We start from the raw sequence: 24,889 nt of genomic DNA on the forward strand, positions 1-24,889 counted from the left end.
GTTCTGAGCTGAGCAGATTTACTGCTGCTCTTGAGCTGGTGGAATAACAATTTTGTTCTAGGCTCTTTAAGACTTTCTTCATTTAGAAGTAGGCAACCAGCTGTTTGTGACTACCCAAGTCTTTTTTGAAGTTAGGCAAGGCTTTTGTTGCTTTCAGTCCTTTTCGCTTGCCTGCATTCAACTCAGGATATTCTTTTTAGTTTGATGATATTTTTGAAGGGTAAGCTTTGAAGTTCCTGCTGCAGAGGGAGGCTTTCTTCTTTACACTAGATGCAGTATGGCAGTGATCTCACACCCATTAAAAAAAAAATGCCAAAAATTGTGGTTGTTTTTGTTTTAGGTGTGGCTAATGGCTATCTGACTGCTCTTCTGAAACAGCCTGAAACTCTTGCATGATAAGAAGCTAGAGCTGTTTCTACAGATGTATTTGAGTAGTGTTTGAAACTCAACCCTTGTTACTGGGAGAGAGAAAACTTGGCAACTGGGAGAGATCAGTGGGTTTGGGGCCACTGGCACATGGAGTTCTAGCTTCTAGAGTGAGGGAAATCAGAGTTTTCAGGTGAATTTAGCTCTCTTCTTTCTGCCTTATTCTCCAGTCATCTACATAGATAGCTGCCCAAAAACTTTTTTCTCAGCTTAATATTGCTATTTTTCAGCATCTTAAAATGAGATTTATGCTGCTTTTGATTAGACTCTGAAGAATTGATCTACTATAGTAAATTTGAAGGAACTGGGACAGATCTCAGAGAGATCTTTGCAAATGAATTGCCTGTAGCTTGTCCCTGGCCTATCTTACAGTATTAAGGATAAGAGCAGAAGCTCTGGTGTAGGTGATGTTCAGATCTACACACCTGGTCACTGAAGCTTCAACTGCTGTAGCTATGTTGGTAGTACTTCTGCCTATCCTTCCATCTCTACCCACATATCAGCCCCTTTTTTGACTAGTGCAGACAAGTTCTAAGTTCTGTAGTTCATTTGAGTCAAGGTCATTACTTTTTAATGAGAAGCTTGCCCTATATTGATATAGGTAATTGTGTTTATGCTTCCACTGACACTGCTGATATGCTGCTAACCCCTTGCTTGAATGTAAATCAGTAAAAAATGTAGCTGTAACTAGAAATGCATTCTTCATTTCATCAGATTTTTGTGAATTACATTCAACAAGCGAAAATTTCTTCTATAAAACTGTTTTGAGCAAGTTCACTAGTTAACAGTTAAGTCCTGACAATACTTCTATTTCTAAAAGGTGACAGCATGCAAGTGGAATGTTCATGAGTTATTGCATGGGCACAGAGTATGAGTGTAAATCACATATAAAATGCTTCTTGGCTAGTTCCTTCATGGGTGACAGTGTGGAAAAGTGATTTTGTGACAGAATTCTGACATGATAATACAGGATACAGAACCATTAAATATTTAAAGTAGTCAGAGAGGTATCTAATAAAAATATTATATTCTTTTAGGCATTTTACTGAGATTCTCTGTTATTTGGAGAAAACTTCTAAACATGGGGAGGATTCACAAAAGTAATTTCAGATCTTGGGAATCTGTGCTGTAAGGGCTTTATGAGATCTTACAGCTTATGTAATTCAATCAGTATTTCTGTTCTTTACTCTGAAAGCCACAAACTCCTTTTCCTCTGAATTTTCTGGGGTGTTTTTACATGACTTCTCAGGTGAGAGGAGTATTTTCAGTTAATAATTGTGAATCATGTTGTTTCAAAGCCCTCAGTGTATCTGATCAATGTGCTATATAAATGTAGATAGCACATTAGAATTTTTAGAAGAGTTGGGAAGATAAGAAATGCTTGTTAAACTGGAGGGTGCTGTTTCTCATAATGAGAATGGACTTGGTTAGAGGAGCTCTGATAAATAAAGCCTGTAGGCAACCTACCCAGCTGTACTTTAAGATGAAAACAGGATGTTGGTTGTATTGCTGGAGGACTACTGTATAAATCAAAGGATATGCTGTTATTGCTGTGTAAGGAAGCTGCTCTCCCTTGGAGTGGCTCTGTATATAAAAGAATTGTAATTGCCATGCTTATCAAGCCCTGGCAGTTCTCTTTTTCCAGTTGAGACCTGGTGAATCCACCTCTGGTGCATGACTTAAAACGTTGCCAGTTATTTTAATCCCCTATTCAATAGGACAAACAAAGTGGTTATTTTTATCTCTTTATGATTCCTTAGATTATAGAAATAGAAAATTCCTTTCCCATATTCAGGCCAGGGGTAGTTTACTAAAGGGGATGTGAATTGTATCCTCGGTGCCTGTTAAGTCCTGCCAGTTCCAGCTGTGTTACTCAGCCATGCTGTCTGGAATTGGCCGAGTATAGATTAGGAATTTTTTTGTACAGTTACTTCTGCCTAACTTGTGGAGGGACAACCTTTTCTGGGGTTAAAAATCAATTTATTTGTAAATGTTTGTTGGTCAGTTATTAGATGTCCTGGTGTCTTTATCTGCTGTTTGTCAGCCACTTGGAACACTTCCTTAAGAGGAGCAGCTGGGAGAACTAGGATTGTTTAGTCTGGAGAACACCAAGCTCAGGGGAGACACTGTTGCCCACTACTACCGCCTAAAGGGTGGTGTTAGTGAGGTGAGGATTGGCCACTTCTTTCCAGGTAACTGTGATAGGGCATGAGGTAGTGGTCTTAAGTTGTGCTAAGGGAGGTTATTGTTGAATATTTGGAAAAAATTCTTTTCAGAAAGAATGGTGAAGTATTGGAACAAGCTGCCCAGGGAGGCACTGGGGTCACTGTCCTAGGAGGGTTTTAAGAAGAGGGTAGATGTGACACTTGGAGAGATGTTTCAGCGGGCGTGGTGGTGATGGGCTGATGGTTGGACTAGATGATCTTACTGGTCTTTTCCAACTTTAATGTTTCAATGATCAAATAAGGATAAGTAATGATTTAGGATAGACCAGTGATTTTTGGAAAGTGTATATAGTTTTTAGTCATGCCCTATGTACATTAAAGACACTGTCCAAATTCCAACTGTTCATATTAGCGCATGGTGCTCATCCACAGGCCAGAAGCCTGTTATCAGGAGACGTGCCATGGAATTCTGCTGATGTGACCTTGTAACTGGTGGATGTGAAAAGCATTAAGAACTATTTGAACTATTCCAGTACTCTGAATGCCTCTTTACTATACTACCAGTATTATTTTTCTTAAGCTGGCTAATGAGCAGGGTTGTATTCTGGAGTTCTTGTCTCATGCATGCACTTGCACCGACAGATCTGGCTGTACAGGTTGTTTTGTAACTTCTGTCGTATATGTGTGAGTGTTACAAGTATCACAACTCTTCATCCGCAAAACAAATAGCTATTGCTTTTTATTAGTAACTTAAACCTTGGAAAGTATGTAGATTCCTAAACAGGGCACTGATTTTGCAGAGCTACCCATGCTCTAGTGAGAAATTTTTTGAGCAGATTGTTTTGGAACATGTGACTTTCCCCCCTCTGTAGTACATTATCTGCACTGATTTACTCTTTTCCTCCAGGAAACACATTTGAATTACAGATCCGGTCTTCTGTTTGTTTAGTTCCTGCTGCTTATTGCTTAAATGGGGTCCTCTCTGACCTTACAATTAACAGAAAAATAACTGATATCCTGGGAATTAAATCAAGCAGGAATTTAGTACTGGGAGCTGATAAATTCTGATGAATTCTTTCACTAATCAAGCTTCCGTTTTCACTTTTGAAGTCCTCAGCAATAGTAATAAAAAGATTAAAAAAACAGCAACATAAGGATCATGTTTTTCATCGGATCTCTAGTGCTTAGAGAAAGGCTTTTGATTACAATGGTCAACTTTCACTTGTTAAATGTAAAAAGTAGCTTAGCTTTCTCCTCAGAAAAAGTTCAGGTTTATTTTATGGAAGATATTCTAACCCTGGCCTTTGTATCTGACCTGTTTTGTCTAATTGCATTTAATGTGGAGTATTTGCATTGTATGTTTGCAGTTCATAGTCCTGACTGATAAATCCCAGCTTCTATTTCGAAGTGGTCTGCTCGTGCAAAGATGCTTGCTGCAGTTGGTGCAATACTGAGGTAGTAGGAAGTGCAAGGGATTAGTCAACTGGCTTTTTAGTTTTTTGCTTCATAAGCAAAGGAGAGCAGCAGTAAGTATGATACATCCTATGTTGTACTTTTGGGAAATTTGAAACTTGTTTGCTGAATAAAACACAAACTTCTCATTTGCACTGAGCTGCAGTGTAGATCTTTTGGTATTTAGGTGAAATCTTTAAGTATGAAAGGTAAAAGTCTGTGCTCCAAGGATCTTTGGACTTCAGTCAATAAACAAATGACCAAAATGCATAAAACATGCCCACCTCCCTTAATAAGTAGGCACTGCTGCTTTTCTGAAGAGGCTGAAAGTAAAATGAATGATTTTATCAGTATCTTCCTTACTGTGCCATAAGGTTATGTCATCAGTTTCCAAACCAACTTGTGGCCCATGGGCTTTTACAAAACAACTAAAGAACAAGCCTATTCCAGCTGCTTTGAGTTGGTTGCGAAGCCAGCATTTGCACTGCTGATTGAAAAACCTTTTTAGGAATCTACAAATTAAAAAATGCTGCAACCACTGATCAAGATTAGTAGACTTACTCAGGATTCAGGAATTTAGCTGTAATGTCTTTTTCTGTTTTCAGCAATTGCAAATTGTTTTTCCTTTATTTGGAACAAGTTAATCAGAATTTAGCTGAGCCGTGGTTAGCAGAAGGCATCAGTTGGAGTCTCTCTTTGTGAGTGTAGCTTCATAGAGTCAGGGAGTTAGGTTGGAGGGAGCTCTGATGGGGTCACCTCATGTCAGCTGTGGTTCAAAGAAAAGCAAATGTCATGGCATTAAGATTGTCAGGACCTTATTCAATCGCATTTTGAAAGTCTTTAAGGACAGGAATTTCTCTGATGATGGTTATCATTTGCTAGACAGTGAAGGAAACTTGTAGAAGTTTTGTTTCATGGTCCCCCACCACTGATAGATATAGTAATTTGTGCATGAACATTGTGTGTCTGATTATGAATCAGCTGGTTTTGCATACACCCATGTAGTAATTTTGAAATGTACCTGTGGTGTCGTAAGTGGTTTGTTGTAGAAGATTCATACTGTGAATTGTTGGAGGAGTGGTTCTTGCTGACAGATTCAAGTTTTTGTACATGATTTAGTTCTTGACCTCACAAGTCAATCTTCTAATTTAAAGCTGTAGTGGATGCTCTTCTCAATTTACCTGATTTGTTTTGTCTTAAATTTTGATCCCGACTTGGTTCATAATCTTATTTTATGTTTATCAAGTTTTTTGCTTTTGAGCATGCATGGCAGCTGTTATTTCACTAGTCCAACAGTGTGTGTTCCACAAAGAATGTTTTCATCTCTTTTAGAGCATAGCATTAAATGAGTCCCTTTTTTTCCCACTTCATACATACTTTTTTCAAACTGTCTATTTTGAGGGTGTGTTCTGGCATTAAATAACAGTTTGTGGCTTCTGCAGTGCGAATCCCTATTCCAAAACATATAATAGCAGAAGGATAATGGGTGCTGGATAGATATTTGAAATACAGCTTGTGTATGGTGAATCTTAAAAGTTTTGTTTTAACCTTGTATTGTAGAAGAGGCACAGCCACTGGGATTGTATACACCCAAATCCAGTGAAATAAAGGAATCTCTGAGATCTGTTTGGTTTGTTCCTTTATGTTGTAGTCCATTACAATTATTTTTGTAAAACAAAAAAAGAAAAACTGGTTATGTCTGATTCAAGCATAAAACTGTCATATTTGAAAAGAAGTTTCCAAAACAGGACGATGATTTATATCCCCTGAACATCCAAAAGGGAGAATTCCAGAATGGAATTTAGCTATAAAATGTTCAGATTTTTCAGATATCTACATGATGAAACACATTGGGGCACCAAGGTATGTAGCTGGATACTTTGGCAACTGAGTTTTGTATATACTCTTTCCTAAGTATAGGAAAGGTCTGGTCTGCTTTGGACAGCTGCCAGCTTGTTTAGTTTCTGTTGTCCTCTGACTATTACATTTTACTTATATAGAGAAATTATGGCTAGGCCTAACTGTGAAGTTTGTCTTAGAATGTTCTGAGAAGCTTACGTCATTGTTATGCTTCTCTGAGAGCCACCTGGTATCCTCATTAGCCACATGTGACCACAGAAAGCTAATGGTACATTTTTAAAGGCTGCTGAATTGCACTTAAACGTATGGTCTATAAGAATGTTTGGCGTAGACCGCAGTGGTTCTGTGACAGATGTATCCTTGTTCAACCCTGTTGTTCCACATCTCCAAAGAGGCAGAAAATAGTATTATGAGCTTAAATGTGATGTTGAGCTTGAGAAAACATGTGACTACACATGCAGAAGTACAGAACTTGCGTGAAGTGTGTGATGAACAGATGTTTAGCCACGTTAATTAATTATTATTATTATTATTATTTTTTAGAAAATAGATTCAGCTCAGAGGCATGGTCTAGCAGTTCACAGTGTGATTAAAAATTGTATCTGGAAAGGTTTGGTAGCAAATTGGTGATCCTTAGATACAGAAGATAGTGAGAATGTGATGAATTTTACTCAGAGGAGGATGATGACAGAAGAATCAAGAATCATAGTCTGCTTCTGTGTCTACTAACTATAATACTTAAATTGACAGCTGACTTTAGGTGTCTTCCAGCAGTCTCTCACAGCTTGTTTGAACCTCTCTACCTATCTGAAGTGACAGAAAAGCTGCAGTGTATTTTTCTGATCCCTATCAGTATGTTTGAATCAATACTAGATTAACTTTGTCTAACAATCATAATTTGGGGGTGTCCCATCATTTTCAACACAAAACCACTTATGTGTTCTCACAGTTATGTGATTACATCTACTTTTCCATGTACATTCACTCCCTAGGTTTTTATGCATGCAGGCTGTATTTTAAAACTGGCAATGGTAGAAATCTAGCAATGAAAATAGCGTCTTGATCTGTGACATAATCTTGATAGCTGTTATTCATCCCTCTTTTGAGTAGATGATAGAATAAATTCATTTACCTTAGGTTAGCACAAACTTCAGTTGTATGTCAGCAAGAAGTCAGATAAAATTGTCTGCATGTGATGGGGCTTCTGCAGCATAGTTCTTGACTCTTCCTGAGAGTGATCTGATGATAACACTCACCTCTTGAACTGCATTTAATTTTGCAGAATTTCTACTCCTGTACTGTTCAGTGAAATAGTACTTTTGAATATGTTTTTAGTTTAACTGTCAGACATACCACACATAATACAGATATTTTTGTCTTTTTTTTAATCTTGCAGTAATCTGTGGTTCTCTTAAAGGAAGACATTTTTGTTGTGAAAACAAATGACACACACAGCTGTGTAGCCAAGTGACCCAGAGAAAATGAGTTCCCATGATCTGTGTGTCTGTACCAGTGTTGGGGTCCAGAAACTGTTTGTTGTCTGGTGGTTCAGTTTTGTGTGGCCTCAAAGGAATACGTAGCTGTGCTCTTCTCACTGCTAACTTTACGTGGGAATAAAGAATGTGTCTCAGTGCTGGATGGAACAGTTGTGTGTGGGTTTTGTTTTGCTTTGTAAAATGTGTTTTCTTATATCTAAATTCCTGTGGGTTGTATACAAATTTGGGCTGCATACTGATTGTGCTTTTGAGGAAAAGTGTGAAGTTCTGTGTGATAAGGCAGCTCTTTGTTAAGAGTTGGATATAAATGTTTCGTGTTCCAGTGACACAAACTATGCAGACATTTGAATTTTATTCTTTTTGTTCTTCAATAAATTCTTTTGTTCTAGAATATTTGAAAAATAGGTAACTTCTTAGGTAGCTGCATAAGTAAATACATATGAGGTACTCTAACTTTGGATAGCAGAGATGTAAAAACATATTTTTCTAGTGCGAATGAGACAGTACTAGGAGTGGCTGAATCCTGATGTTAGTACTTGACTTTTGTGGAATAAAACTATAGTATTTGATTTTTTTTTCTTGTTTCATGTAGGCAGACATTTCATCAGAAACCCATGCTCTCCAAACTGAAGCAGACAAAATAACAAGAGCAAAAATTATTTGCCTTTGACTGTGTTTTTTTCCCTAAATACTTCTTAAAAATCTTGTATTTAATAGAGTACTAATTCCTAGAACTGAGGCTTTGGTATCATAGACAATGTGTTTTACCTTGTTAGCTCTCTTGCTAATTTAATATTTGTTAGGCACATGTCCTGAGGTCATTTATCAAAATGTGGGATGCTTTAGTAGTATAGGTGTCATCACAATGGGTAAATGATGTGCTCGAAAAAATTTTATATAATTTTGGAAATTAATAGTATTACATAATGTGTTTGGTAAGGCAGGGAATTATTTTGATTTGGGTCCCACTAAAGTCCCTGCTATGTTGACACATTTATGTGCCAATATATTAATGTCATGCTATCTAACAGCGATAGAATCTCCATATACAAATGACTTAACTAATATGAGGAACAAACTTGTAGTAGAAAGAATGGCATAGAGCTACTTGCCTGTTGAAATATTTTCCAGTCCTCTCTTCAGTTTCTGTCCAAGGAAATAACTTACTTTTTCTCCAGTATCCTTGTCCTCTGTGATAAGAAAAAGTGACAGCACATGAATTGCGTTCTAGTTCATGAGATAATGTAACTGACCTAAAATATGACTTTTTATTAGTACTACTAGAAACACTGAGAGTGGATACTAATTGTTGCTGATCATACTCTAAAACAGAACTGAAAATGACCTAGGTCTTCAGGTGACTTGTATAGTAGTGCATGGTCTCATGCTATCTGTTAGCTTAGAATCTACAGGAATATCAGGTTTAAAACTTGAAGAAGCCTTTTGTTTAAAAGTGGAAAGAAACTACTGCAATACTGGCTGACCTCCAAATCTCCTTTGAATATCGGTTTATTCACTAAATGAACAGAAATAGCTTTCCTTGTAACCAACCATTTTTGGCTTTTGACTGTAACGGCAGGAGTTTGAAACTGGGGAAGGAAAAACATTACAGCAGATAAAATAGTCTTGTAAGTCCAGCTTTGTAATATTGCTCTCCTACATTTTCTATTTTGCATTAAATGGTTTTTGATTCTTTTATGTGTGAGAAGAAAAGTGTCTTAAAAGGAAGTGATAGTACTGGATGCAGTGTTATGACCTTTTCTCATAGACTTTCATTCACTTTGTCAGAAGTTAATGCTGTCTTACCTAATGCTTCAGGGAGAAGATTTTTGCAATCTCAATATTGATTTAAAAGAAAAAAATATGAAGTGTGATATAACTTTTGTATGAAAATGCTTTGTGAAATGTTGTTAGTTATTTCATAATGAACTAATAAATAAAAAATGCTAGCCAATTCTTAGAGTATCTTTAGAATGTCATTGTTTATGTTTTATGCTCTTAAAAACAATTTAATACATTCATAAAATTCCCTATACCCTGGTATCTTTGCAGTAAAATATTTCTTTTAAGATATGATTTCTGTGTTAGGAATAGCTGAACAGTATGAAGAAAAACACCTGGCAAGTAAGTTTACTATTTCATACAGATGGAATTAGATATGTACCAGTTTGGTTGGGAAAAAAAAAAAGTTTCAAAACAGAGCCTACCTGCAGTGCCACCCCGTGGCTTTTTCTTTCACGGCTTCTCTGAAACTAGCCAGTTTCTGCTCATCCACCATGAGGAGAAAGGATTATAGGTGAACTGCTGTAATGCCTGTCCTGCTGGCTGCAGACCCACTCCAGCTGGGAGCGCGCAGTGTACTTCTGGCATGACTTGTGTGAGGCTACAGTGATGTGTCCCTTCTGAACTCGCCTAGGGGAAAGAATAGCAGGATTTCTGAGCAATTCATTCATCTGCTGCATTAAAGCAACAAGCAGTGGTTGTTTTGGTTGTTGGAAAGAAAAGATCAAACTGGAGCAGGACAGGAAAAAGTGCATCCTTTCATAGCTGTAACTTGAGGGCATGTTAAGTGGTCTTCCCTGTTCCATATTTTATCAGTACAACATATACATATGCTTTAGGTATGTAGTCAGTTGTGAAGGAGGACAGTTTCTTCTTATAACTCAGTTGTCTAGGTAAGTTTCTTATATAGCTCCCTCTGAATGTAATACCTCCTATTTATTGTTCCCATGGAAATAAATAATGACACTATGTTAGATCAAATTCTCAGTTACGAGATACTATTTTTCAGTGTCGTCACCACCATTAGCTATACACTTTTGCCAGTGATGAACAAGAGCCTGTGTGCTGTGCTTGTAGGAATCTGCACCAGCAAAGGTGACCCAGTGCTGCTGCCATCACTGCTGAAATGCACCACTCACTGCCTTGCTGTGCTCACATCCACTGTTGGGTCTTCATAAAAACTCAGAAATTGTCAGTGAATATCATTGGATGCCATTTTTTCTGCATGATGGAATTCAGTTCCACACCTTTGCTTCATTTGCACTTCCATGTCCAATGCCAGTGTGTCAGACTGCCCCCCTGCTGCCATCTGTCCCATGGCAACAACATGCAACGGAATGCTGGTGAGAGGGTTCAGCCTCTACTGCCATATCACCACCGTCTGCCTCTGAGGTTGTGGTCCAGCGTAATAAAATAGGAGACATTACTTTTGGCATTACAAAATATGAAGCCCTCGTATTTTGCATTCAGGACCTCTATTGCCTTGTTGGACTTCATGGACGCTATGGACTTTATTTAGTGAATGAGGGACAAATTTCTACTTAAAAGCTGTGATCATTGGGTCATATTTTGCCTTGCAGCATTTTAAAAGGTCCAAATCTTAGCAAGGATAAGTACCCATAGGTTTAACACTGTGATTTTCAGTGTAAGACTAAGGGTGTTTCACAGCAGGCAAACATCTGAGGAACTTTTCAGCACTTTACCTGCTTAGCCTGCCTTACAGAGCAGAACTAGTTTTATACCTCATAGTCAGCTTTGTCTTATCTGAATCTCAAGTTGAAATACAGGGTTTTCCCTGTGTGTCACCCAGCCTGTCAGGCAGGGCAGGGACCAGGTTGGTTTGTCACTTCTGGGTGGCAGTGCCAGCACTGCTCTTGATGCAGGCACTGCAGCAGCAGTTCTCCAGGTGTGGTGTCATGTCCCCCTGCCTGTCTCTGGTCACAGGAGCTGGCCCGCAGCTGGCTGTGACAGCATAACTGTCCACCCAAACTTTTGAGTGTTAAAAACTATTACCCTTATTCTGTAAGAATTGCTATTATAACGCTTTGAATGTGCTTTCAGTATTTTTCTTGCTGCAAAAGTAGTGGTGTTTTTTGTTGTTGCTGGGTTTTTTTTTGTTTGTTTGTTTTTTTTTAATGAAATGAGCTGTTGTAACCATACACTAGGATACCATATGAGGCTTTTATTGTCCTACCCTTTAGTTCTCTGGGACTTTCCATACTATCATTGCCCAGGCCTGATCTGTCTGCTGCAGTTTCCTCCCCTTTACTGAGCACTCACTGCCCACCTGGCTCTCTGGGGGCGTGGGGCTGAGAGCAAAGCCAGCCTGGGCTGGCAAAGTCTCCCAGTCTGCCAGCCTGCCACTGGGCTTCAGTGCCTTCAGCTCAGTTTTTTGCCCTTCCTTAGCAGGAAAGTGCCATAGGTAAGTACTAAGCTGTATATCTAATGCGCGTATGCATTCTCTGATAAGCAGCACTTCAGATTTGCCTGTATTACAGCAGCTGGTTTCTTGTGGAAAGCTAAGGTTTCTTTTGAGTTGTGTGTTTTCCTTAGAAAGTGCAGACAGAGAAACATGAATGTGGGGCCAGAGTTCTTGTACAGTCTTAAAGCTGGAGGTGGAAAGAGCTGGTGCTGCAGCCCATACTTGTGCGTTGTGCTGCTTGCTCTGTGGCACTGCAGCTATAAATGGGGAGAACTAAAAATTCAGTTATTTTTTCCAGCATTGACAGAAAGAGTTCCTTTGTTTTATAATAACCCATTGCATTTTTCTTACATTTAATATAAATGCACTGTGTGTATAAGCAAAATGTTGGATTTCTTGCTGTTGTATGCTTATTCATGGAAGTGAAACATTTGAAGGGGAGCAGTTAAGACTGTACTGTATTTTCTTTAAACTGCTTTGTATTCTTCAATACTGTGGTTGAATACATCTTTTTGTAAGTCCAATTTTCTGGGCAGTAACAACCAAAATTTGAAATGCATGTGATGGAAGGGCAATGGAGAAGTTTTTGATTCTTCATCTTTATTTAGGAAGCTTGTTTGCTTTTTGTACCACACAGGTTTCTGCAGTAGTGGGTATGTGTAAACTAGAGTCCATGATTTAAGGTAGTTTATGGCAGAAGGTACTGCAGAATTCACTCAGGTCACAGTAAGCTGCAATATGAGAACAACTGCTGTGTATGTTAAATATTGTTCTTTGTTTAGTGAATGTCTCTTGAATTACTCTAATGTAAGTTATGAACAATTCTGATTACTCTTTCCTAAAAGGTAAACCAGAATACAGAAAGGTACGGAAGCACCTTCTTGTTCATTGTAGGCTTTGGCTTGAATCCCTTCTGCATTAAAAATGTTGGATAGCAAAATATCTCACTGCATTCCCCAAACCAGAAAAAGATTACAGTTTTAATTTAAGAAATTATGAGTTTGATTACTTACTTTCTTTTTTAAAAATCTTTTCTGAGTAGGCCAAAACTGAGCTGATGGCCCTGCTGTGTAAGAAGCATTTAGGAACCCGGTATGCTTCAAAACACAGAATTTGGTGCAGTGTCTGTCGCATTCAGTCACAGAGAGATACAGGCAGCACAGTGCTGTGATGAGTTGTACACCCTTGCAGCACAGCATGCTGAACCTCTGCAGTAGCCTGTTTTGTCTAGTCACAGCTTCACAGCATCTGTGAGCTCCTGTTGGGTAGCACAAGGGAGGCTTCTGCACACAGGTGGACATGGCAATGTACTAGTAGGGTGTATGGTAAAGCATGAGCTCTGTCTGTCTTTGCCAGTGCCACTTTAGCTGGCAGAATACTTTTTTTATGTTTACTATTGACAGGATAATACTGTAGGCTTACTAAAAATAGTTTGCTAATGTTATACATGTGTAATAAAGCTTGAATATGACTGCAGTGCTTGCGCTTCTTCAGAATATTGAACTATGCTTGAATATATTGAATTATGATTTCAAGTAGGCAAAAGAAAACATAAGTGCTTAACGTAACAGATGCTAACCTGTTACCTTCAAACTCCTTAGAGATGCGTTCAAGTAGTTTGTTGGGGTTACTCTATTGTTTGTGCTGTGTCTAGAATTTGGCTGTATAGTGGAAGTATTTTTTCAACTGTTTTTGTTGATTTTGAAATATCTTCTTTTGTGTGCTGAGGAGAATCCCCAAACATGCTTTGCTACACATTGCAGAGGTTGGTATGGTCTACTCCCAGTTGACAGTGATACTGATACCAAAGATATGTGCTTATCTGAATCAAGGAACTTGTGTGCACACGTGTTGAGTAAGAGGCGCTGCTTTTCTTCCTAATTCCTGTCTTACATTTAGCAATGAACCTGGGGCATACTCTCCCAGCATGACATTTTTTCAGCCATGAGTTTTTGCTGCTTGCACAGCTTCTTATCCCTTTGGAATGAGCATTGTTCTGTACACCAATGTACGCTCCTGTTAAATAAACTCTTACCTAAATTATTTGCTGTCGTTGATAAACAGGGGAGGATTTTTCCTTAAAAATTTTAGTATAGCTCCCAGTACAGCTAGGTATTATTTTGTTCATCATTTCATTCTTACTTCACTTTAAGGAAGTATGTGGAACTTGCATCACAAAGTTTGACTATGTATTTAATGTCATTTATTACTTGATTAGCATGTAAGCTCCAAAGATTGAGATAACCCATGAAATATGTTGTTCTGAAGAACTGAGGGAGTTGTTGCTGAATGTGTGTGTGTTTGTGTGTATAGCAGAAAAAATATAAGGGCAGTGTACAACCTGTAAGCATTCAGAACAAGAATCTTGTTTTTTTTTATTATTATTATTGAGGCTATTTCATTTAAAAATAGCAATGCTGCCCTAAAAAGGTCTGGCAAAGTACAGCATATTCTGTAAAGAAATGGGTGTGATTATGAAAACTTGTCTGACTGGATCTGAATATATCTGATTTTAAGAGTTAAAGCATGGGATTTTCCAAAAGAAAAAATGACTATGGGATCTTTATTTTGCCTGTCGGTTTTTCATTAACTTCCTAGACCCCTGGCAGTGATGTAAGGAAACACTGTGACTCTGCTGGGAGCTGTACTTCTCAGATCTCCAAAAACATTGAGATCTTTTTTCAATTGTTTGTGTTTGGGTTCATGTGATTGGTGAATCCCAAAGTGACATTTAGTGCTCCAAAAAGGCTTTGTGTGCAGCTCCTGCTTCTGTTGGTTACGGAAAACAATGTTGTTTCAGTTCTTTTTAATGTTGTCTAAATAAAGTGTGAAGGAATGGGAGGGCTCCAGAATCTGACAAAGTAGCCTTGTATTGACCTTTAAATAAAAAGGCATTTGTTAGAAAATCCAAATTCTCTTTCCCTGCAGTTCTGTGTCATAAGTGAGCTTGGGAGTTAAAAGGTACTTTTTGCCTCGCAGCTTTTGGCTTTCTTAATCCCTAACCCAAGTCACAAGTTGTGGTTTTTGCATTGTGTTTTCTTTCACAAGAGCTTGGTAGTGACTGTTCTCTCTGGATACCATTTTAAAAAGTGGTACAGTTCCCATTACAAGTTTACATTGTAACTCAGTATATGAGTTGCTCTGGTTGTTCAAGAATGCTTTCTCTGTATTTGTTGCTTTTTTTCTTTTTTTTTCAGCTGCCCCATTCAGAAATTTTTTGAGAGCTAGTTCTGCCTAGGTACCTGGCCATAACACATGTGTAGGTATGAGTAATCTGCTGGGAATCCTCCAGTGCCACCCAGGGGAGCAGCAGCTGACATGGGTCAGACTTCTGTCCTTGCTCTCTTTCTTCAGTATGAGGAAAGTGATGATGGAAGCACCTGGCCTGTGGACTGCTGTGAATCCTCCATTGCTAGTTGAACTATATTGTTGAAGTTGCAGTGTTTGTGTCACAGCAGCAGCTTCTGTCATGGCAATAGCCTGAGTATGAGATCTGAGGTGATTTGTTCCTTTCCTCTGTTTAGATCCCAGATGTACTGGGATCTTAGTGTGCTGCTATGCATGTCATGCTCCAAGCTTCTGTGAAAGATTATAAATGAGGATTTAAAAAAACCCTCAGATTTACTTGATAATTAATCAGTGATTTTATTACAACATAGCAACAACAGACCAAGAAATGTTGATCCTAGCTTTTCCCTAGTGTTTGATTTAATATGCATTTGAAGAATTCTTTAAGTGTGAGTTGGTATCTCTAAAATAAAACCAAGCATTGCTGAAACCTCCCAGTGGAGCTGAATTAGGACTGTTCATTGCTCTCCTGCCTACACACACTGCTGCGAAAAATAATGCAGTTGTTTCACAAACAGAGGGAGGGTTGTAGAGGTAGCTTCACTGTGACATGAGAGCTGTCTTAAGATCTTTCCCAGAAATGTGAATATAGTAATTATATGATTAAACAATAAGGAAACTTTCTGGGTTGTGTACTTCCTCGGGCTATTAACCTAACCACTAATTAACCAACAGGAAATTCCAGGCCTCAAAGTTTCATTATTACTATACTAAACTGTGAAAATATAAGTGTGTTAATGAGAATTACATTACAGCCATCTGCAGCATGTTTTTACATTGTGTCAAAACAGGAAAAATATAATATACCATCTGTTACCTAGCCATATTATATTAATATGTCTACACTAAAAATACTAGAAAAATAATTCTTATAATTTACAACTCAAGTTGCCTATTATGTCATGTATTTATCTGTAGAAACAACTGGTGCCATGACAGTACTACCATCACAGGAGCACTAGTTTACTTCGAGGGTATACCTTAAGTATTCTCAGGGGAAGAACTGACTTGATCTGAAATGATCATTTTCGAGCACCCCTCAACTTTGGTGCCTTTTCCCTCAAATGCATGTGAATCCCTCAAATGCATGTGAATCCCTCAAACAGAAAAGCAAACAGTTGCCTTGCATTTGCTGTTCCTTTTAAGTATTTTTTTTTTTCTGGTTAACATGAGCATGATTTGAAGCATTTCACTGTTGTGAAAGTTTCTGCTGTGATTTAAATCTTAATCCTTTTATGCTCTTTTTTTTTGTTGTTGTTATTTTTTTTTCTTCCTTTCTCCGTTATTTTATGTTCCTCTATAGAGCTTAATCTGTGCAAAATTTCCCAACTCCCTTGATTTGTGGTTCTGGAAAAAGAAAACTTCCTCTTGGGAAGCAGATCAGCACAGAAGAAAACACTAAAAACAGCAGTGAATTAATGAGCTACGTCCCTGGTGATTGAGATGAAATGTTACTCAGCAAGGTCTAAAATACTTTGACCATTTGCATATTGCTTTCTGTGCTGAGTAGACAGAGCAGTAATCTTGGGTGTAAAAGGTTGATTGAAGAGTCATGCAACAGTTTAAGGGAAGTCATGTTGTGGTAGTAGCCCAAAGTATGGGTAGGTGGCCAAAAACATAGTCCTTTTGTCCTTGGAATAAGGTGGATTTCTTTGTTTTTTTGTTTTGTTTTGGTTTGGTTTGGGTTTTTTTTTTTTTGAGCAAGCATTCTTATTTTGTCCTTAACTTGTGTAGTTATGATGAGAGCTTGTAAGTGGTAGCTTAGTGTTCAAGTTAAAGTAGCAAAATCTGTTTGTCTGCAGACTCTAATGCAGCAGTTGGAATAAAACAAATAATTATTTGTGTAGCAGTATACCTACAGTGTAAATGTCTTATTTAATGCTATAGAAAAACCTTAAGTGCTCTGCTGACCAAATGACTGAGGGGAAACCAGCTGACAGTTTTTTCTGGTCTTAGAGAAAGTTTCTGCTAGTCACAAACCAACAGCATTTTAGGAAAACTAAGTAAGTGTGTCACATGATGGTAAGCTTTGCATGGCTACCTAATAATTTGCACAAAAATAAGAGTTCCACAGGCCTCTCTGCAAGAATTTTTATATTGGTGTATTAATAAACTAGCAAAGAGGCTGAATAGTGGGACCTGGCAGTTTGGTGACTGTAAAATCTGTTATTCATAGTAATTAGAGGAGAGATGACTGTGAAAACTTAGAAGAATTTTACAAAACCAGGTGACTGAATAAATAGTGAGATGAAATTCACTTTAGATAAATTCAGTAGGAATCTGTTGTGTGAATTGGTAAAGAAGTATAGAAAAGAGAAGACGTGATTCTGGCAATGTATAAATCTTTATTGGCAATGTGATGTGCAGTTCTGGTCTTTGTCTTCTCCAGAACCATATAATGGAACTGGAGAAAGTTCAGAGGTGATCAATGGGGATGGTTGAAAGAATTATATGGTATTCATATGAGACATCGTGATCTGGTCTCTCTGCTCTCGTGTCCTTACATTTACTGCTTGTGCTTGTTTTCTAATTATTCCAAGTAAGTGAAAGGAGAACATACAATAGAAGTTGTGTAATGGTACTGCTCAAAATCTTTAGGCCAAATGTTAAATAATGGAAAAATAATTAAGTGCCCCTCAGTTTTGAATGCTTAAACAACTTTCCTTGTTGATGTGTGACTTGCCTAAGAAAAATTCTTGGTCATGTTCCAAGCCATTTGGAAGATTCTGTCTATGCTCTCTCCTCCAGTTCTTTCTGATAGAACAACTGTTTGCCTTTCCCTGGAGACTTGGCCATGTTGATCCTTGACATATGAGATGTCATCTCAGTAGGTACAAAGCAACTGAAGAAACAGAGTATTTAATAAAGCAGGAATTTATTCTGGAAGAATTTTTATTCTTAGCTAGTATTCCAGGTTTCCTGCTATTCTTGCTACTTTCAAACTTCAGGTTCTCATGGATATTATTAAAAAAACAAAAAGTCATAACTATTTCAGGATTAGATGAAATATCAGATAGTTTTAAAGTCTTTTGTTTATAACAATAGAGACAATAGGTTCAAAGAGCTTCCAGCTCCTCCAGACGTGTCCCTTTTGGGGACAGTACAGATAATTCTGGACAACTTCTCCAAATGCAGATAACTGGTACACATCCATTGTGTTCTAATAACTGTTACGCATTTTTTGAGAGGGTGTTGTTTGTTTTTCTCTTTTTGCCCAGTACAGGAATGTTCCCTATTCTGGTTATCTTCAGATTCGCTTGTCTGTGATTAACTAGAGATCTAAAAAATAAATACTGCTAAGTTTTACTTTACTTGCTGGTATATGCAAGTCTTCATATTTGTTTGGTCTCAGAAGCAATTACGTGGAGTATGAAAGCTCCCCAAAGTCTGCACCAAAGAAGTGAAAGGGACCTCTTTTGAAACTTTTCTATCTAGCACTATAGTGTTGTTGTATTTAGGAATATAGATTGTTACTTTCTTTTAAAGCATACAGACACTAGAAATAAAATTAGTTCTGAGTTTGTGAATGTTCACATGCATTTCCTTTTGCTGCTGAGAGTAGTCAATGTTTCCTTTTTAGGGAATCTTTTCAAATGCAGCAATGCCAAGATGAGTAGTTGAAGTAGATTATTTTATGGGAAACATGAGAAGAATTTGAAAATTCTAATTCTTAAATAAGTTCTAAGAAAATATTTTAATTCTCCTCCCTTAGATTTTTTTTCTAGTACCCTGTCTAAATTCTTTTGGTCAGGTCTTTTAAAATTCTCAAATTTTTAGCTTTCACACATATTCTAGGAACTTATTAAAAGAAAAAAAAAAAAAACAAAAAAAACACTAGGGGCATTTTTAAGCCAGATTGTCACATGTAAAATTTTGTGTAAATCAATAAAAAATTAACAGCAGTAAGTGTACAGCTTTATATGTAAAAGCTGTAAGAAGGGAATTGCCAAGTAAATAGTATATCAAACTTATTACTGCTAGATGAGAGGAAATCGGACATTAATATGATTATTAACTGAACACCTCTAGCTACGACCCTTAGAGCAGGATGTAAATTAATGATTTGCATTTGAGAAGGAGGTAAACGAGCTGAGAATTGCTTTTCAAGCAGCTTCTGCTTTTTCTTGATAGTGGTGTCATGCTTCTGTTACTGTCCCAGTAACAGAGGCACAACACTTTCTTCCAAGTGTTGTACTTATTTGTGATACTGGTTAGAGTGTGTCAGTCATTTCATAGGCAGTATGGATGACCAAAGTGATTTAGAGTTATTTTCCTCTGCAGTCCAAGTATTCCTCTGATCACCAAAATTTGCTCATCTGAACTGTTTAGCTGGGTATCTTAAAGATGGAAAAATGGGGAAGAATAAAAAAGTGAGGAAGAGGGAAGACTCCTAATTATAAGATTTCCCATTAAGGTTTTCTTGTAGAAAGAAGAGGGCACAGAAAACAGGATTGGATTCTTTTTATGGTATGATAAAGACACAACAAAGCTACTTAGTACTCTTTTGAATTGGCTGAAGTAGACATGTCAGGATTAATGACTGTACAAATCTCAGATGTACTGTGTGGGCTATTTGGTCAGGTGGTGGGATTATAAATAGGTAGGCTTAATGATGTCAGTGGTAAAAGAAAGGAATGACAGCGTGCTTGCCATGCATACGCTTGATCCGATCCTTCTATCTACATATGCTACTGAAAGAAATTCACTTGATTTTAATGGAGAAGAGAAACCTGACTTATCTTGGAGGTAGGCAGAAAAGTAGCTTAACCAATTTTAGCCGTTCTCCTGCCCCCTCCTTGTTTAGATGATCACTTGAGTGGCTTCCAGATAGTACTTATATTACCTTACTGGAGAGTGTCATTCTAGCAGCTATTGTGTCAGATATATGCAGGTAAAACTTTGACCTGCAGCACTGTTCTGGTTGGAGTGGATGGGAATTCTGGAAATGTTTGCTGATGTAAGGTGACAAATATTTTGCAAGACTGAGGATGAAAGTATTTATATTTACACAGCATTTCCACTGCTTGTTTGGTTTAACTTGCCTGAACTCCTGTTGTGAGGAAAAATATTTACCATAATTATGCATGTGTAGCAATGTCTATGCTTTTGCAGGGAAGGCAGATTCATGGGTAGAGCAGTACTTAAGTCATCAGAATCCAAATACAGACTTGTAAAAGGAAAGAATTAATGTCTGTAGTGCTGTTTTTAGAGAAAGTGTGTAATTCTTCCAGTCCAAGGTACAAAAAGCTTTTTATCCTCCTTCTGGCTCAAGGACCAGGATGAATAAAGATCTGTGAGTATATCCAAGTGGATGGACTGCTACAATTTCAGTGTTGCACTTTTGGGGCTGTTTCATTTGTTATTTTAAGTTTCAGATTGCCACACAGAAGTTCAAATTAGATTATTTTAAATGAAAAAATGTTGCATTGCATGCATACATTAAGGCTTTTCTGCCTTTGATTGTCTTTCATCGTCTTTCATCTAATTTTGATTTAAAGTTTTGTCTGGAAGAGAAAGAGCTCTTAACAACTTGTAGAAATCAATGCCTTTTTGTTTCTTATGGCAGAGTCCATGCTATGTATTCATTTATTATTACACAACACTTTCATTTATTGTATAGCATTAAAACATTTTGATAGTACCTAAATAGACTAACTGCAGAATGTCAAGATGTACTTTGTTTACAACAAGAAAAAAAGAAAGTATTTGAGAAACCTTGTTCAACTGAGCCTCATGTAGAAGTTGGTATGCTTCTCATGCTGAACTGTAATGTTAGTAGAATATACAAGGTGGGGGAATCTTTTTTTTTTTTTTCTTACACCGTAGTTTTCAGGATAGTAATTAAGTTGAAAAATGAAAGTGTGGGGATTCATCTCCTGGAATTTAGTAAAGCTAACACTTGTTCTGGCAGTTTCCTCACCTGAACTTTTCTTCTTTCATTTTCTTTTCTGTAATGAACTAACATTCACCATTTGCTTACGTGTTTCTGTGCTGGTAGTACATGTTTCCTGTAAATGGTAAATTTTTCTTGCTCCTCTAATGTCAGCTTTTCACATCATATAATATCTGTGTTACTTTTGTATTTTTTCTTTTTTTTAAAGCTTCTGCCTCAGAACTGAAAGCTTTCCTGTCTTCCCAGCGCCTTCCAATGCTTGATATCATGTCTCTTTTCCCATTTAATAACCCTCCTATTTCTTGGTTATGCAAATGTACAAAACACTGGAGTTTTACCAAACTATAGGTGCCTAAATGACCCATCTGCTAAAAGAAGCTGAAGAGCTTTCTGCCAGGGAGAAAGCTTGGGATGTTCCAAAGAGCTGCCTGACAACCAGAAATCGCGGCAGCTCTTCTCGAAGTTGCTTCATGTGCTTGGCTCAGTTCTTCCTGTTGTGAATCTGCAACTGGGAGGCTGCAGCTAAAGGCAGCAGGGGTAAAGCTTGGTTTTTCTGTTGTTACTGCAGAGCTTCCTAGCACCTAGCCTGCATTGTTTTATCTGTGTTGCCCACCTGCACCTATTTCCACATCTGTATTGAGGACTGTGTCTATGGGAGGAAAAGAGTTTGTATTAGTCTCTTTCCTGGTTGCTGTGATACTGAGTGGCTTCTTCTTTTCCTTGCCTTGCCCAGCCTCTAAATCCATCAAGTGTCTGCCTCCAGTGTTACTTCTAAAACACAATTTTGAACAGCAGAGAAAAGCTGCAGAAGAAAAGCTCGGATAAATTGGCAATTCTTTGCTCCATTGATGTTCAGAACAGCAGCTGAAAAACCCATGAGCAGAGCCAGGTTTTTCATCTACAGGCTTTGAAAGATGATGCTGCTATACCTGCTTTCATGGCAAGTAGATAACAGCCAGAAGGGCAGATTTAGGTTTTGCTCTGTTTGAGAGCCCTTAATTGAACTTTTCTTGCTGGTCACAGGAGAGGAATATCTGTACAAGTGTGCTTTTATAGAAGTTCTTGAAAAAGATTTGAGAGTTTGTTCCCGACATATGTTTGCTTGAGTTTTAAATACTTGTTAGATTTACTAGTGTATCAAAGGTTAAGCTCCCCCTTTCAGTTCAGGCTGCTCTTTGTTTTCTTTTCCTGTTTATTCAGCCAGTTATATATTACTCAATCACTGTTACAGATTTACTGCTTTCTCTTCCCTGCTCCTTCTTTTCTGTCAGGCTGCTTTCATAACTGTAAATATTATAAAGACCAGATGAGTCATGTTAAGGTTTTGTAGTTTTGAATGCTGTTCAAGTTTTTTGACTCTCCTTTGATAGCAAAACTAACTTCACTTTCACATTTGGTAATCTATGAAAAAGTTGGGAGTAGTATAAGTTATCTGCTTATTACAGAGATTTGTTGCACACCACTTGCCAAATTAGTACTTTGCGTTAGCACTCTTTACTTCAAGATCTGAACCTCCTTTCAAGTAATGTTGGAACTAATTTTTCTCCACAACTCTCTTTATAAAATTTTCTCTTGTAAGAAGTAGTACTATTTTTGGCATAGCAAAATGTAATATAATGGATTTACTTGCATAAGAATGTGTTTTCTAATTCCTTAGTAATAATAATATTTATACTAATTCATAGCATAATTGTTTTTATTATCATTTTATCCTCTATTGCCTGATAGGATTGCAAGCTCTTGGCCATCTTTCTAGCAGCAGAACAATTCTTACGCCTAGACAGGAGCCTACTGTGTTTCATTGAATACTGTAAGGCAACACAGATTTGGTGGCTATCTGTGTGTATGAGCTGGGCAGTCTTTCTTGTGTTTTAAGGGACCTTGAAAAGGTCATTGTATTCATAGTTATGATTTGGTTTGTAAGAGTGATGAGCAAAAATCTTCCATTTTTCCTAGAAAAATTTTAAATTTATACCTAATTATGTTGCAGAAATCTATCCTGAAGTCCCTTTAATGCTAGGAAGGCCACCATTGAAAAAAAGCTTGTACCATACAGATTTATTTGTTGCTCGTTAATCTCTTCTTTTTCCATGTAAATTGAGAAACTATTGCATGAACTATGGCTTGAATAAAGTCTGTTCCTTTTTCAAGACTGCCACTGCCATGGGGACAGACAGTTGGATGGGTGAGTGTCTGTTCCCAGTGGTCTGGAGGGAACTGAAGGATTCATTTGCTGCTTTCTTGCTTTCACTGTGAACCAGACGCGCAAAGATTCCATTCAGCTTTTACCGTACTGTCATGGTTACGGTCCACTTCCAGTGATTTATTTCCCTCTAGGATAAAACTCTTAAAAAAATTCTTTTCTTTAGAACTCTTGAGGCTAGTTAAGGAGGGATTCGACACAATCCATTCATTAGGAAAACCTTTTTCTATATTGAGAGCTTTAAAAACATGTCTTCATTCCTAGGATGCCTTATATTCTTGATCCCTATTTATTCATGGAAGGAGAGATGGGGTGTTTTTTGTTGGTGGTTGTTTTTTGTTTGGCTTTCTTTGTAGCAGTCTCATATATGTAGGCACAAATAATAGAGCATCTGCAGATTTGTTGCTTGCTAGATGCTCACTGAGTAATGTTGTAGATATGATCTTTGAAGATCAGCTTGTTAATTGTAGTATCACTACTGACCTATCAGTTGCACAAAGCATTTTCCTTTTAGAAGAACCTTTTACTCAGTTCTTTCTTTCTAGTACCATCTCCATCTTCTTCTTATGTAATTTTTTTTTAAATCCTGGAATTAATTTGCAATATCTATCTCCTTTTTGTCTTAAAAGTAAGTATAGAAAGTGCACTGTGAGATCCCTCGCTGTGTCAAAGATTTACAGCATTTTCATGAGTATACCATGAAATTGGAATTAAGAATGAAATTGGAGTTAAAATGTATTTCTGTACTATCATTTTTTGTAGCTATTGAACTGTGTGACAGATGTGATAGCTATATGGATATAACTTCAGAATCTTCCCCAAATAGCTAGGTGTATGAGTTTAGGACCTGAAAGTTCCTGTTTATCTGTGGAGGAGATATAACAAACACTTTCCTTTTGTTTCATGCATATCATAAGTCTAGCTTGAAGGGATAACCTCCCAAGAATGAACCATGCTTGCCTCTCATTGATTCATGCCTTGATCCTAACATCCAGCTGATGCATTCATAGTAGAAATAAAGATACAGACTACGTATCAAGCTACATATCAAACAGTGATACTGATCTAGAAATGAAAGCCTAATATCTAGGCTGATTGGCGCACTATATAGATGTCATGAGGCTGGCAAAGCAACCAGCTGCTTAATTTTGAACAGTAAATATAACAATGCTATAGTCCCTTACTCATTTTATTTTTTTGTGGAAACCTGGACCACAAGAACAAAATAGGGTGAAGGATGTTTAATACAGGTTATATGTACAGCATAACTTTTGATTTCTTGAACTGCAACTTTAAATTATTGAAATAATTCTATCTACCTGTCTATCTAAATAGCTTGTTAGAAATGTGTGTGCATAGAGGTAGGGCACAGCAAGCAGCAGTGAAAGGTAGTTAGGATGTAGTGTAGATAGAGATGATGGTTTCGTTTCCATTTTCTGAGCATAATGGCCTTTGGAAGGAGAGGAATGAATCTCTAGAACCTTAGAAATAAATTATCTTTTTCTGCTTTTGAGAATTGTTGGATTTTGTGGTGGTAGTGTTTGTTTTTGAGAACTCCAATTAACTGGAGTAAAGAGCTTCCAGTCCTTTCTTTTCTGCCAACTTGAAACCTGGGCTGGAAGAAACCAGGATGGTAATGAGTGAATATACAATATGAATGATAAGTCTCTGAAAATGAAAAAACAAAACAAAACAAATGGCCTTGTATTGTGGTATGAAATAAATATAATTTTATATATGTGCGGGCAGGTAGACTCATCAAGAATTGCAAAATTTTAAGATGTTTGTGTGCAGTAACCCATGCACATATGCTGTTGTATTTCTACGTAATATCATTAGACT

The 24,889-nt window shown here is 37.4% G+C and overlaps 1 protein-coding gene across 1 annotated transcript in view; it reads left to right on the top strand.

Moving 5' to 3' along the window:
- COBLL1 (cordon-bleu WH2 repeat protein like 1) overlaps positions 1 to 24,889 on the top strand; it is a 75,322-nt gene that overhangs the window by 10,172 nt on the left and 40,261 nt on the right. The window lies entirely within an intron of this gene.

The sequence above is a fragment of the Cyrtonyx montezumae genome, unplaced genomic scaffold (assembly GCF_038088225.1).
Source record: "Cyrtonyx montezumae isolate F1298 unplaced genomic scaffold, pur_monq_1.0 scaffold_7, whole genome shotgun sequence".
NCBI lineage: Eukaryota > Metazoa > Chordata > Aves > Galliformes > Odontophoridae > Cyrtonyx > Cyrtonyx montezumae.